General features: G+C 35.4%; 1 protein-coding gene across 1 annotated transcript in view; it reads left to right on the forward strand.

Annotated features, from left to right (window-relative positions):
• Positions 1 to 15,460, forward strand: part of LOC138695751 (allatostatin-A receptor-like) — an 865,724-nt gene that overhangs the window by 485,917 nt on the left and 364,347 nt on the right. The window lies entirely within an intron of this gene.

A 15,460-nucleotide genomic window follows, 5' to 3' on the forward strand; every position in this document is an offset into this window, starting at 1 on the left:
AGAAGAGTTTTGCGACCTCGGATGCCACTCCACTGAAGATGTCTGCCGCAGTTGCAGACGAAACGTCTGGTATAAAACCAACTAATAGACCACGGCCTCTCAGCCCGGAAAATGAATCTAGATCTATTAACTCGAATTATTTCCAGTTTCTTCTTCTTCTTCTTCTTGTTCTTATTCTTCTTCTCCTTCTTCTTCTTGTTCTCCTTCTTCTCTTTCTTCTTGTTCTTGTTCTTGTTCTCCTTCTTCTCTTTCTTCTTGTTCTTGTTCTCCTTCTTCTTGTTCTTCTTCCTCTTCTTCCCCTTCCTCTTCTTCTTATTCTTCTTCTTCTTCTTGTTCTTGTTCTCCTTCTTCTTCTTGTTCTCCTTCTTCTTCCTCTTCTTCTTCCTCTTCCTCTTCTTCTTCCTCTTCCTCTTCTTCTTCCTCTTCTTCTTCCTCTTCCTCTTCTTCCTCTTCTTCTTCTTCTTCACGGTTTGGACTGTTTAATCCAGTCCATATTATTCGGACAATCTCGTCTTTCGCGTACCCAGGTTTCTTCTACCTTCAGGTTGATATTTCAGGGCTAGGTCAGGGAATCTGGTTTTCGTCATGCTGTCTATGTTGTCGCCGTTCTTATTACTTCATTCAGTGCTTCTATTTCCAGATCTTACGGGGTAGCGGTATTTTTTTTTCGAGATGTTGTAGTCAGCTATTAATCTAAGCAATCTCATTTCTGCTATTTGTATTCTAGATGTATGCCTTAATATTTAATTGATGTTACATGCTTAAGTGATTAATTTAATACCGTACATTTAATATAATGTGCATATTTTTGGAAGAGTCTTCCAACAAATCACATGAAGCAACTGTGTTATTTTATGAAATATAGTTTCATTTAACTCGGATATAAATGATAATTATTGGTGACATATAGGTATATGTCATAAAATTTGTAATTCCAGTGAGAGAATGGGAATAATGAGCAGAAGATTGAAATGCTTGCTGATACAACAACCAAGAAAAAGTTCATACAAAACACCAGGAAAAGCTGTAGGCCTACTACGTTACGGAAGTGAGGCATGGACAATGATAAATACGGAACTAAATCTAATTGCAGCCAATTTATGACACCAGCAGCGACGGCACTGCTGGCTGAGATCATAAAAGAAACGAAATGTCGTGCAGCAACTTCAGGTACAGCAGGTCATGCACCTTATGAGCAATTACCAACGCCAATGGGAAAATTATGCACAATGTATGGATCCACAAAGAATCACAAAAGTCATGAACCACTGTCCTTCACATAGGATGAGATCATTAGACCGGCCAAAAAGGAGATGGGTTGAAAATTCAGCACTGAGACCGTCGTGAGACAGGTTAGTTTTACCCTACTGATGACAGGCTTGGAGAGCTTCCAGCAAGAGGTGTCAGAAAAGTTACCACATTCCAATCTTCAACAGAGGAAATTCTCTTCAAAATATGTGACTGGTTCTCAGTCAATAAATTAGTATTAAATTGTAACAAAACTAACATAATTCAATTCAAATCCTGTCCAAATTCAACGTCGCAAATTTATAGCGCAATAATTAATAATATATCCCTATTAGAAACAACAACCAAATTTCTTGGCTTAAAAATCGATGTGTTAAATTGGAAAAATCATATTAAAGAAATTACCCCCAAACTAAATTCAGCTTGTTTTGCTAGTAGATCTATGCAAAAGATAGTAAATATCAATACCTTAAATACTTCCACTCTGTAATGAGTTTTGGAATAATATTCTGGGGAAATTCCACAGATAGTAACAATATATTTCTATTACAAAAAAGAGTAATTAGAATAATAGTAGGTGCCAAATCTAGGGAATCTTGTAGAACTATTTAAAAAAAACTACAAATAATGCCCATGGCTTGTCAGCATATCTTTTCATTAATAATCTTCCTCGTATGTAATCGTGAAAACTTTGTAACTAATTCAACAGTTCATAGCATAAATACACGTCAAAAATCACATTCATACTCCATCGGCAAGTCTATCGTGCTATCAAAAAGGAGTGCGTTATATGGCAGTAAAAATTTTTAATAGCCTCCCTATCGATATAAAATATAAAAAATGAAACTCAAAACATAAGATTATTTAGGGCCAAATTAAAGAAGTACCTAATTTCTCACGCCTTCTATTCTGTAGGTGAATTCATGACATTCAATAACGCTTCATGAAATTGATACTAAAACTTTGTGTTGTACTAGTAGACTATATTGTAAATCTCGTTGTATATATTTCATCTAGACTGTGACTATAAATTAAGATTTTATAATAGTATTAAGTTTTTTGACTTGTTCCATATTCTAGCTGTAAGCAATGTATGAATACCATGGAATGTTAAATACAATACGATACAATACAATACAATACAATACAATACAATACAATACAACACGACATTGGGGCTTAAATTTGTAAGGATGGCGATGACGGTTCTGATTTTGCAGGAATTTCCTTCTCTAGAACTTCGTGTCAAAGCTTTCCTCCACGACTGTACCGATGTGTGTACAATTCTTAAGAGGCTTACTTGGAGATGCATGCATATAAAAGCTGCAGCGCCGTCCAATCTCCATGCATGCGATCCGACCACTCCGCTCTTCAGTTTAACGCTCCGTCGCAGCAATATCGAAAGTGTGGGAACGAAGGAAAGAACTTCTCGAATTTGCTTATGCATTCATAGCCATTAGTAACGTCACATTACACCAAAGAGCCGAATTATAAAATGACACTTAACGTGCTGGGTTTCCTGGTCCTGTGGAAATCACTGAAGACACAAGTCTCTCCATTCATATTGCATATACATAGGCTACTTTCATATGCGATGAAAGTTTATTGTTTCAGTCACTGACTTTACTGCTGTGTATGTTTTAGGTGTTAACCTTTACATTATAAGTTGCAAGACGTATAAACGTTTTCGTTGAACAATGTCAACATCTTCAGATACGAACAATCAATTTTACAATATCATTACTCTCTACATTCTCTACACATGATGACGCAGAATATCTGCATGGAAATATCGTATGTACTTCGGTACATTAAAATAATATACATTTCATATGACTAGCATTGATTATAAACTAATTATCCAATAAATCGAGATCATGTGAGATGGATCATGCGTTTAAAAGAAAGAGCCCAAATCAAAGAGAGGATGAAGGAAAATTTTTCTTCCTAAATCGAACGGGGACAAATTGCTTCCAACTGCCTTTCACAGACCTTCGTATAAAAACATAGGCTACTGAAAAATCTTTCGTGATATTTTTATGTAATTTATAATTTATATACGCAGGTCAAAGCGCCTAATAAAGAAAATCAGGAGAGAGGGCATCTGTGCACGAGATGAAAAGCTAGAATTACCAGGGATAAACAGACCAAGGAAACCTTTAATTCTTGTAGATGATATGGACTAACGTATTTCAAGAAGAAAGAGAAAAGAATTTTATACCATGCAAAAATAAGTTCGGACTTAGAAGAAATTATTGAAGGTTGCGAGAGAAGCAATACATTTCCAAGATGGGAGAGAAACGTTACGGATTAATAGAAGAGGAAGTAGCTAGATTTGTTATCAACTTGGGTGAAGACAGCAGCAGCAGCAATAGTAGTGACTCAGATTCAGATATGTCTGGGATATGCCCTCTGTAATTTCATGCATAATACAAGTCTTGGTCTTTCGTAAATATGTAAATTATTTTCATAAGCAAAAATTAGAACTCCTGCACATTATCAGTATGTTATGTTATATAGTATGTACCGGTAAATAATAAGATCGTAGCTTATAGTAACTTCGCCATAGCCGGTCCCTAGCCCGGATGAGAAAGAAAGAGGGTATATTACTCTGTGTTCATTCATTCCTACAATTTTATAATTTTATTAAGACTTCAAGATCACGTTCTGAACCTAACAAAATAAGATAATAAGGTGTAGGCGAAGTATTTATGACGAAAACAATTTTCTTTAAAAACGAAATACTGTAGATTCCCTTCACGTAATTTCCATTTAACCAACAAATACCCACTGCAATCACTATCTCTAAATAATCGTATAAGTCAATCAGCGTCATTAGACCTACTTAAATTAAATTATGAATAAGTACAGTGAAACCTGTTCAAGACGGAAGTGACATGGTCCTAATTTTTTTCCGTTGTGGACAGGTTTCCGTATTATTCAGGTGTAGCATTAAAATGGAATATTTTGTCATTCATATACATGAAAAACAAAATGGCATGCCGCAAACTGCAAGAAGTACAAAATATTCCATTTAACACTCATCACATTAAATCAGCTTTCTGTCGCTCATTACGTTGGTGAATCATCTTGATTAAAATCTCATTTTCTGTATAAATATTATCGTAACTCACTCATTAGTCATTAAACATTACTAAAGTTTACTAATCTCATTCTATTTAATATCTAACATTATACTCTAATACTGTACTTCATATCACTGCACATTATTAATTAATTGGACTAGGAGCCATCTGTTAGAAGCCTTGAATTCTGGTTTATGTAATTTCTTTCCCAGTTCAAAAGCTTGCTTTGCAGAACAGACCCAGAAATTGGCTTGTTCTCTGAAAGGTCATGAAGAACCCACTCCCACAACAGTTCATTTATTTTCACATAAACAGTTGCTTTCTGGTTCCTTTTGTGTCACCAATATTGGCCGCACGCCACTCACTCATTATGATCTTTATTTTTTAAAGTGTCACACCTGAGTTTTCCACGACTGTACTTCAATATTATTCCACATAGACTTTGTTTCTAATTTTCCTTTATCTCGATAACTTTTACTTCATCACTTAATGTTAATGCCACATTTTATGCAACTTTTTTTTTTACCTGGAAATCACTACACTTGCGCTCTGTCTAGCTACGACAGTATACGGGTGTGAAGCATTGAAAATCTTTGAAGGGACTCGTCTGCCTAGTCAACAGAGTCATAAAATTTATGACCGACAGGCCAACACACCCTCGTACCCTCTAGAATTTTGCAAAGAAAACTTGGTTTTATCTTAGTGACCTACATATTTCGTATATTCCTTGGAATTACGCGCTGTTTCAAAATATAGTTACAAAATATAGTGTGTCCAAAATATTGTTTCCGTTTTGAACAGTAGCAGACAGTTTCCGTTTCCGCGTTGGACAGTTTCCGTTTTATTCAGGAAAAATTACACATAATACATATAAATTTCGCCGGGACCAATAAATTGTTCCGAAATAGACAGGATTCCGGATTATTCAGGTTCCGATTTGAACAGGTTTCACTGTAATAATTAACCTCACATTATTAATAAACAATATTCAAGAGACATGACATTGTTTGACGGAAGTTTGGCAACACCCCTATTTCGGCAAGGTTCGTGGCCTGCTGTTTGACGTGGTGGGAGGAAAGCGGGTGGAATGGAGTGAGTACAGGCGTTAACTTTTCCAAGAACGACGACAGCGCTGAAGGAGCACAGATCCGATGGTCCGACAATACAATTATTACTGTTATGTCTTAATAAATAGTATTGTTCGAGGGTTGTCCTACAATAAAGAGTTAGAAAAAGTACGAGTAAAGTAGCTGCAACGCTATTATATAAGCCGACGTGAAATTATTTGACATGTAGGCCTAATTAATTAAGTGATGTGTAATTGAGACGACTTGCAGTTATACTTAAGTTGACAATGGTAGGCTTAATAAAATAGGTTTAAGCCTACTTGTAATTTATTTAGGTCTACTTTTCCTTACCATTACTTTTAACACGCTTTATTTATATTGAGGATCAATTTTAAGTTTATTTTATCTATTTAACTGGTTATTTTATTACTGAGTAATTCTATATTATACACTGCCATCGAGATTACAGCGAATGACAGCGTGAGAAACACTTTTATTACCTTTGTGACTTTAATTTCGTCGTTAGCACTGCTATGCCATTTTTTAATACATGAAGTGTCGTTATGTAAAAATGAAGTCATAACTTTTTAAGCGGAAAGTTTCTGCCCAAGGGAACCGGAGTTCGATCCTCGTCAGAAAATACTGGTATCTACCGGACAAAAAGACAGTGGATAGATTTCTTCCGAGAATACTGCCAAAAACTTTTATCAGCTTTACTGTATACGCGATAGATCTGTTCCGTGACCTGTTAAAGTGGACCTCTTCGCCTGTAAACATTAAAGTAGATCTTTCCATCTCTTTAACTCCTCCCAGTCATTCAGATTTTTTCGGTTGATATTAGAAAGCCTCTGGTCGTAAAGCATTTTAGTCCACAAGACACAGCGTTGATATCAGCTCCCTTCGGAATTCTTACAATTTAGTGCCCTCCGGAATACGATGCCCGCTGTTGACTGAACTTAGTAGCCGGCAATATCGTAAAATAAAGAGTATTACCAGTTCGTATTGGTAGTACTTACTTACTGGCTTTTAAGGAACCCGGAGGTTCATTGCCGCCCTCACATAACTCCGCCACTGGTCCCTATCCTGAGCAAGATTAACCCTTCGTTACTCGCGTTAAATTTCGTAACGCCAGTACTCACCTGGATTACAATGGTAATCCACATTTGTTTTTGTTTGCAGACATGGTTTAAACATTGCAATTAGATTTAAATGTTAAGAAATATATTGTTTTCAGTTATTACGGTAATGAGAATGGATATGTTGCGCATAACGGACCGTATTAAATATAAATATTAATAATGAAACGTATTATAGTACACAAATTGCATTCAAGTGACATGTTTACATAATGTTTCCACACTGGACGTGTCTATGAGTCATAATTTATTGTTGCACCATAGTTATGAGTTAGTTCACTATCATCATAATTATGTAGGTTATCTAGAATTGTTGCTCATTCGCTGTTTGAAGGTCACCCGATATCTTGATGTAAACTCTCCCACAGGAAACGCAAGTTCACTACTGCTGACCTTTGTTACGTCATATTTGATAACTAAATACCTCACTCAGGGGTGTAGCAATGAAAAAATTCAGGGATGTAATAATCATTCACACTTAACATATAATATTTTACAGATGTTTTTGCAGTTCAGATTTAACGCACATGATAGCCTAATCTACATCTGATTCAATTATCTAAGTAGGCCTACGCATTTCTTCCATACAGTTCAAACAAATTACATGTTTAGTAAGTCAAATAAAATAGAGGCCAGCGTCGTGAATTTCTGCTTACATCATAGGCTGAGCATAACTGTTCCAGGACATTCACAGCACATTTAGTTCTATTATAAAATGATATTATTTCATGTTTCTAGCTGCCTCCCGTTTCCTCATCCATTGCCTTATCATAATGCATGGTTGATATTGCTAACAGTGTTTTTTTTCTTTGGTACATACGAAATAATTGTGCAGCGTTCATTGAATCCAAACAATGTACTGTTAACTTGCCTGTCTTAGTAGTTGTGAAATGAGGAGGGATTTCTCTTTTGTTTTCTGTCTATGTTCCTACAAGTGTAATTTTGTCATTTTCTAGAAGATCTAAACACAGAGGTATGCTCATGAAACAGTTATCGGTGGTCACATTTCTTCCTGTTCCTTTGATGGGATGAACCAGCCTCTTCACCACTGCATGTGCACTGTTACTTCGGTGAAATGGACAGTCTGGTTGAATACCAGCATAAATTTCCAAGTTATGAGTGTAATATGTTTTCACATCCACCTTAGCAAAAATTTTGATCCAACATTTTGTTGGTTTAGTAGGTATATACTCTTCATGGGACATCGTCCTCTGAATGCAACCAACTGCTCGTCTATAGTTACATATTCGCTTGGACTACAGCACTTTTGTGAGTTCTGAACAAATAACTCTAATACTTCACGTATAGCAGCCAATTCATAAATTTCTTTCCTTTCCTTTTGTCATAAATGTTATCAAAGAGTAGACATCGTAACAAAAATTAGAATCTATTGTAGGTCATTGTCAGGTAAATTGACTCTATTCCTGTGCTTTTTTTATCCCATAGTTCTCTTACGTTCAGTCTTCCCGATTTCAAGGCGTCAGCAAAATACAAAATACCCAAGAGTGCCTCAATTTCTACGTCATTTGTTAATTTGCAATCTCTGTCACGTCCGTAATTACGCTTCACTTTTTCAATACAAATATTAGTACCCTTACAATTACATTGATTATTATCTGATCAATAAAGCAGTCAAAACTCTCTGTGTGGGTCCGCGCAATTCTTGCAGCCCTTTTAGGGCTCGATAAATGAATCACTATATTTTGTGCTCGTCTTCTCCCTCGTTGAGCTACTGGTTCTTCCTGCGAAATTGTAGTCTTTTTTCTATCCGTATAGCAGTTTCCATCATTTATAGACATTAGTCTTTCATCATCACCACCACCATGATCATCATCATCATCATCATCATCATCATCATCATCATCATCATTGTCTTGTTCTGAATTAGAATCGTGAACTTCATTCTAAAGATCTCCCCTGTTGCTTTCATCATCACTTTCATTTCCAATGCCATCATCCATATCTTCATCCAGCCATTTGCAAATGTTGTTTGTAGTTTCCGTACCCATTGGAGCAAACTGCGAAGAGGATGGAACGATGTCACACATTTTTTCATAAACTTACTGCATTGCATCACTTATAACCATATTAAAAACTATTTCACTTACCTGAACAAAAAACTGACGTCAGTACTCGCGTGGATTACAATGGTAATCCACTCGGAAAAATTGTGCATCACTTTATAAAACTTCGTATAACTTTCCAAAGGGTTGTGACAAATACGTCTAAACACCAGTAATGCCTCACTTAGACTGTGACGAGAAATTGCATTGACGCTCAACTACGCAGTGCTGCAGGCAGTGACGTAATAGAGGATTAAATATCAGTGGATTACTATTGTAATCCACGCGAGTACTGAAGGGTTAATCCATTATCATATCCCACCTCCCTCAAATCCATTTTGATATTATCTTCCCATCTACGTCTCGGCCTCCCTAAAGGTCTTTTTCCCTCCGACCTCCCAACCAACACTCTATATGCATTTCTGGATTCGGCCATACGTGCTACATGTCCTGCCCATCTTAAACGTCTGGATTTAATGTTCCTAATTATGTCAGGTGAAGAATACAATGCGTGCAGTTCTGTGTTGTGTAACTTTCTCCATTCTCCTGTAACTTCATCCCTCTTAGCCCCAAATATTTTCCTAAGCACCTTATTCTCAAACACCCTTAACCTATGTTCCTCTCTCAGAGTGAGAGTCCAAGTTTCACAACCATACAGAACAACCGGTAATATAACTGTTTTATAAATTCTAACTTTCAGATTTTTTGACAGCAGACTGGATGATAAAAGCTTCTCAACCGAATAATAACAGGCATTTCCCATATTTATTCTGTGTTTAATTTCCTCCCGAGTATCATTTACATTTGTTACTGTTGGTATTGGTAGTAGTGGTAGTAATATCAGTAGTAATGGTAGATAGCACTAGTAGGAGCAGTAGAGTAGCAGTAATGATAATAGTAGCAGCGGTAGTAGCAGTAGTAGTAGTAGTAGTAGTAGTAGTAGCGGCAGTAGTAGTAGTAGTAGTAATGGTAGTAGCAGCGGTAGTAGTAGGAGTAGTAGTAGCAGCAATAGTAATAGTAGCAGCAAAATTGTGTGAAACCTTTTTGTTTGTAATATCTCAAAGAATAACCCCTTGAAATTAATGTTATTACTAGGGAACGGAATTTGGAGCAGTAAAAGCTAGTATTGGCATCTACACAGCCATTTGTTTACAACCCTTTATACCAAGTCCTCCCCTCCATGAAATACTCGCAGATCTCTGCACGTCAACAACAGGTGAACGGGACAGTTGTCGCATAAGAACTTCAACGTGCAGGTTTGCAATTCAGTGTAGTGAAGTGCATGTACAATGCCGAAAGTGAAACCAACTAACAATACAGTATTGAAAGACTATATTTGTAAAACCTCCAGATCAAGTATTAAAATTCAGGAAACAATTCCCTAAATTGTCGCTTCCCCCATGTCCAGTTCCTACGAGATGGGGGTCATGGTTAGAAGCTGCAACAATTATTACGCACGCCACCTCCAATCTGTGAAGAAAGTGGTCCAGTCTTTCGATACCGATGACGTGGCTGCGATTCAAATACGCCAGGAACTGCTAAATGATAAAACAATCGAGAAAGAAGTCACGGATATTAAGTCAAATTTTGGATATTTACCGGATGCCATTATTCAATTAGGAAAGTCAGGAGTAGAACTAGTTGAGCAAATAAATATTATGAGGACTATTGTAAATAATAAACTGAGTGCAGTAGAAGGTGAAATAGGAAAACGTGTTGGTGAAAAATTGAACAAAGTTTTGATTAAAAATGATGGATACGATATTCTTTGTCGGATTTCAGATGTATTAACAAAGACGTTTCCCAATGACGTCATTCAACATGTGAATTTAATTGACGTATCTTGTTTCAAGTACTCTCTAATTGTCTCTGCAGATGGAGAGCGGAGTTTTTCCATGTTACAAAATTTCCTTCCTTTCAACAGAGCAAAGTTGTATTTTGAAAATTTGAAAATGATATTTGCAACTTATTATAACAAGGCATAGCATTAATTGAAAATACCATTTCGTTTGGATCTACATATTCAGAGGCGAGTTCCATACAGAAGAGAACTGTCTATCAACATCAATATGTCCGTCCACGCCTGTGGAGTAACGGTTGGCATGCCTAGCCGCGAAACCAGGTGGCCCGGGTTCGATTCCCGGTCGGGGCAAGTTACCTGGTTGAGGTTTTTTCCGGGGTTTTCCCTCAACCCAATATGAGCAAATGCTGGGTAACTTTCGGTGTTGGACCCCGGACTCATTTCACCGGCATTATCACCTTCATCTCATTCAGACGCTAAATAACCTGAGCTGTTGATAAAGCGTCGTAAAATAACCTACTCAATATGTCCACTGACACGCGAAGATGCAGAGGTTCATATTTAATTATGTATATTTGTAATGTTGTTTATTGGTGTCTTGTGCATTGCGAAGAAAAGCACATGTAATTCAAAAAGAAATGCAGATTATGTATGTAGGTCACTATATGTCATTAAACTATTCCATTTGTTTATTCTGAAATATATTTACAGACGTTGCGTGTAAGTTTGTATGAAGTGGACTGTACTCGTCCACGCAGCTCGCTTGACAGTCACTGAGCTACGAATATCTATACTACGTTTCATCATTCTTTATAATACTCCAAATCCCTTTCCCTGGTTATTACTTACGGTTCATCATATATATTTCACAGGAGATTCACTCTAGTCCCCAGATTTTATATCCCAACGTTTTCTTACATATGTTTTTTGTGTGACAGCATTGTTGCTACCCCACATTTTGTTGCATGTCTGTATTTAATGACTGAATAAATTAGCATTGTCTGCCATACTTCACTGAGATCAGCTCACGTTTATGGTGTTCATTTGATTTTATTTAATTCCAGAAGCTTTAGAAATGTCCCGGTGCAACTGCGAACTCTCTCTGTCATGTCGCTTTAAATATTTATCGTCTTGAGCAAAAAATTCATTATTTAAACCTGCGCTCTTGTTCGAAGCTCACCTGCACCTCCAGTTATTTCCAAGTCTCTTGCCAGAGTTTCGGTAGTAAAAGCCATACATTTATAAAGCTACCGTGCCAATGTTTTACAGGACATAATCTACTTATTTCGGCTTTACTGTATCGTATTATCGTTATCAATAGTCGAGAGTACGATTTCCTACGGGAGCGTTAAAACCAATTATTTTTCAGGTTATACACGTTTCTATGTATTTTTTATTGTTTCGAAATGTCTGCATCTGTAGGACACTTAAATTTTAATTCCCTGCAGGTAATGTGAGAGCCGTGAAGCAGATACAATAGCAGAAGTGTTTAGGAGAATGATCCCGCGTTCAAAACCTTTTACACCCCACACATTCACGGTACCTTGGGGTATTAAAGGACTGCACATAAAGCAGCGCTGTATGACTTTAAAACTTGCTTCCCCTCCAGAAGAGAGGCTTTATAAAACAGTAATTCATGTGTGAGTGCTCACGTGTGTCGGTGTTCTCGTAAATATTGTTGTTTAGCGTTAACAAAACCCGACGCAGATATATCACAATAATACAAGCTCAATTTTTTGTAACTAACCAAAAAAATTATAAACGCATGGGTCCGTAGCGTTTTTATTCAGCATAACTCTGCGCTTTAAGGGTATATGTACGTGAACGACCACAAAAATATTATCAGAAAATGCAGGACCTAAATTTCTAAAATTTTATAGGGAAATGAACTTACAAATGGACAAAAATTACAAGGTACCATATTGTATTGTATTGTATTGTATTGTATTTATTCACATTCCATGGTATTCATACATTGCTTTACAGCTAGAATATGGAACAAGTCAAAAAACTTAATACTATTATAAAGTCTTAATTTATAGTCACAGTCTACATGAAATATATACAGACGATATTTACGATATAGTCTACTAGTACAACACAAAGTTTTAGTATCAATTTCATGAAGTGTTATTGAATGTCATGAATTCACCTACAGAATAGAAGGCGTGAGAAATTAGGTACTTCTTTAATTTGGCCCTGAATAATTTTATTTTTTGAGTTTCATTTTTTATATCGACAGGGAGGCTATTAAAAATTTTTACTGCCATATAACGCACTCCTTTTTGATAGCATGATAGACTTGCCGATGGAGTACGAAAGTCATTTTTTGACGTGTATTTATGCTATGAACTGTTGAATTAGTTACAAAGTTTTCACGATTACATACGAGGAAGACTATTAATGAAAAGATATACTGACAAGCCATGTGCATTATTTGTAGTTTTTTGAAAATAGTCCTACACTATTCCCTGGATTTGGCACCTACTATTATTCTAATTACTCTTTTTTGTAATAGAAATATATTGTTACTATCTGTGGAATTTCGCCAGAATATTATTCCAAAACTCATTACCGAGTGGAAGTATGCAAAGTATATTGTTTTTAAGGTATTGATATTTAGTATCTTTTGCATAGATCTACTAGCAAAACAAGCTGAATTTAGTCTGGGGGTAATTTCTTTAATATGATTTTTCCAATTTAACACATTATCGATTTTTAAGCCAAGAAATTTGGCTGTTGTTGTTTCTAATAGGGATCTATTGTTAATTATTGCGCTAGAAATTTGCGACGTTGAATTTGGACAGGATTTAAATTGAATTATGTTAGTTTTGTTACAATTTAATACTAATTTATTGACTGAGAACCAGTCACATATTTTGAAGAGAATTTCCTCTGTTGAAGATTGGAATGTGTTGGAGTTATTGGCTGTAATTACTATACTTGTGTCATCTGCAAATAATATGGGATGACCTACATCTTTTATAAGGGGGGCAAGATCATTTAGAAACACTAGAAAAAGTAGGGGACCTAATATTGATCCTTGAGGAATTCCATTATTAATAGTTCCCCATGTCGATGTAGATTTCATAGTTGTATTGATTTCAACTTTCTGTTTCCTATCTATGAGGCTTAGGCTACTAGAACTTAAATATCTGATAAAAGTATAAAAAAGGTTACTAATAATATTTTTCAAACCAGTTTTATCAAAGTACGAAAAAAAAATTCTGCAGTTACATCATTTGGTAACCATAACATTGTTATGGTCTCGCTGACATCTTTAATATTTTCCTGCATGTAATAAACACTTATTTCTGAAAAGTAGACTACTCTGACATGTAGAGTTTTTATTTTAATATACAACGAATTTTTTATTTATCCTATATAACATATATTAAAATTTACATAATGTTTTCTGACCTAATTTTTCTATTTTCAAAGAAATAGGCATTATTGTAGTCTACCTTTTGAATAAATGTAGGCTATGTTAAATCAGTGTACAAAATTTCAGAATTCTATCTCGGTTGTGGAGTTATGAAATAATATGTGTGAAAATTGTCAGATTTTGGAAAATTTATTTTGAAGTAAAAAGTGAATTCTAAAAAAAATATTAATAAACTGTTTATACTTTTATCAGATATTTAAGTTCTAATAAGTCTTGTTGTGGCACCGTACCTTGCTTTTTTTTTTTTTTTTTTTTTTCCAATTATGAGTTCATTTCCTTATAAAATCTTAGAAATTTAGAGCCTGAATTTTCTGATAATATTTGTGGTAGTTCACGTACATATACCGTTAAGGAGTTTATTCAGGTATAGGGAATTAAAGTGTGGACACTTCTAGTCCGTACCTTTGATGTAACAGGACTGATTTCAATGACCTTCAAACCAGCTTGAGCCTGAGATTCTGCTTTTTCCTAGAGTTGCGTTACATCACACCAGTTAGCAGTCGATACAGCGGAATATAACAGACATACAATTAATACAGCTAGATACATTATGTACTGAAACAAGATAAATTGAATCAATGAAATAATAAATCCCTCATTATCTGTAATGTCTAGGCTCTAGAGTTCCTTTATAATGACAGTTGAGACGTTGGCCCCATCACCAATTAAAATATATAGTAATGATTTGATAGCGCTGAAAATGGAAAATTAAAACTCCTATGATAAGTAAAACCATATACCTATATACTGCACACAAATATTAAAGGAATTTAATACATCATTTTATAATGATTATATTATTTTATAATATAATTTAATATACAGTTAGTTTAAGTCCCGCACCACCTAAATCACTTTTGAAGCATACGGTTCAGTGACATGAAACTTGGTATGTGAGGATAACCATATGCTAAGAACTCAATAATGGTATTACCGAGTTCTTTCTACTTCCGGTTTAACCGGAAGTACCTCCAACTCTCTTATTTTAAATGGAACACCCAATATATTATCTTTTTTTTTTTAATAGTACACATTAAGAGCTTTTAAAAAATTACCCACACTTGATGCTTCTGTACAAATTCCTTGTTATTAAGTCAAGAAAACAGGAAAGTGTATCGAATATTAAAATAATAAAATACTCCTTCCTTAAAAACAAAATAAAGCTAGCTCACCTTCTACATTATGTGTTCAAATTGGTAGCCCTCAGCTGCTTTACAATGTGTCACTCGATCACAGAAACCATTTAAGGAATGATTTAACCAGGCTTTAGACATATATTGCACCACATCCATTTTTATTTAGCAACACTGAATTTGTACAGAAGTATCAAGTGTGGGTAATTTTTGAAAAGCTCTTAATGAGCTTTATTAAAAAATAAAGAAATATATTGGGCGTTCCATTTAAGATAAGGGAGTTGCAGTTACTTCCGGTTAAACTGGAAGTAGAAAAAACTCGGTAATACCATTATTGAGTTCTTAGCATATGGTTATCCTCACATACCAAGTTTCATATCACTGAACCGTATGCTTCAAAAGTTATTTAGGTAGTGCATTTGTTATTTTAATATTCGATACATTTTTCTGTTTTCTTGACTTAGCAACACTGAATTTGTAC

Source organism: Periplaneta americana, chromosome 3, assembly GCF_040183065.1.
Source record: "Periplaneta americana isolate PAMFEO1 chromosome 3, P.americana_PAMFEO1_priV1, whole genome shotgun sequence".
NCBI lineage: Eukaryota > Metazoa > Arthropoda > Insecta > Blattodea > Blattidae > Periplaneta > Periplaneta americana.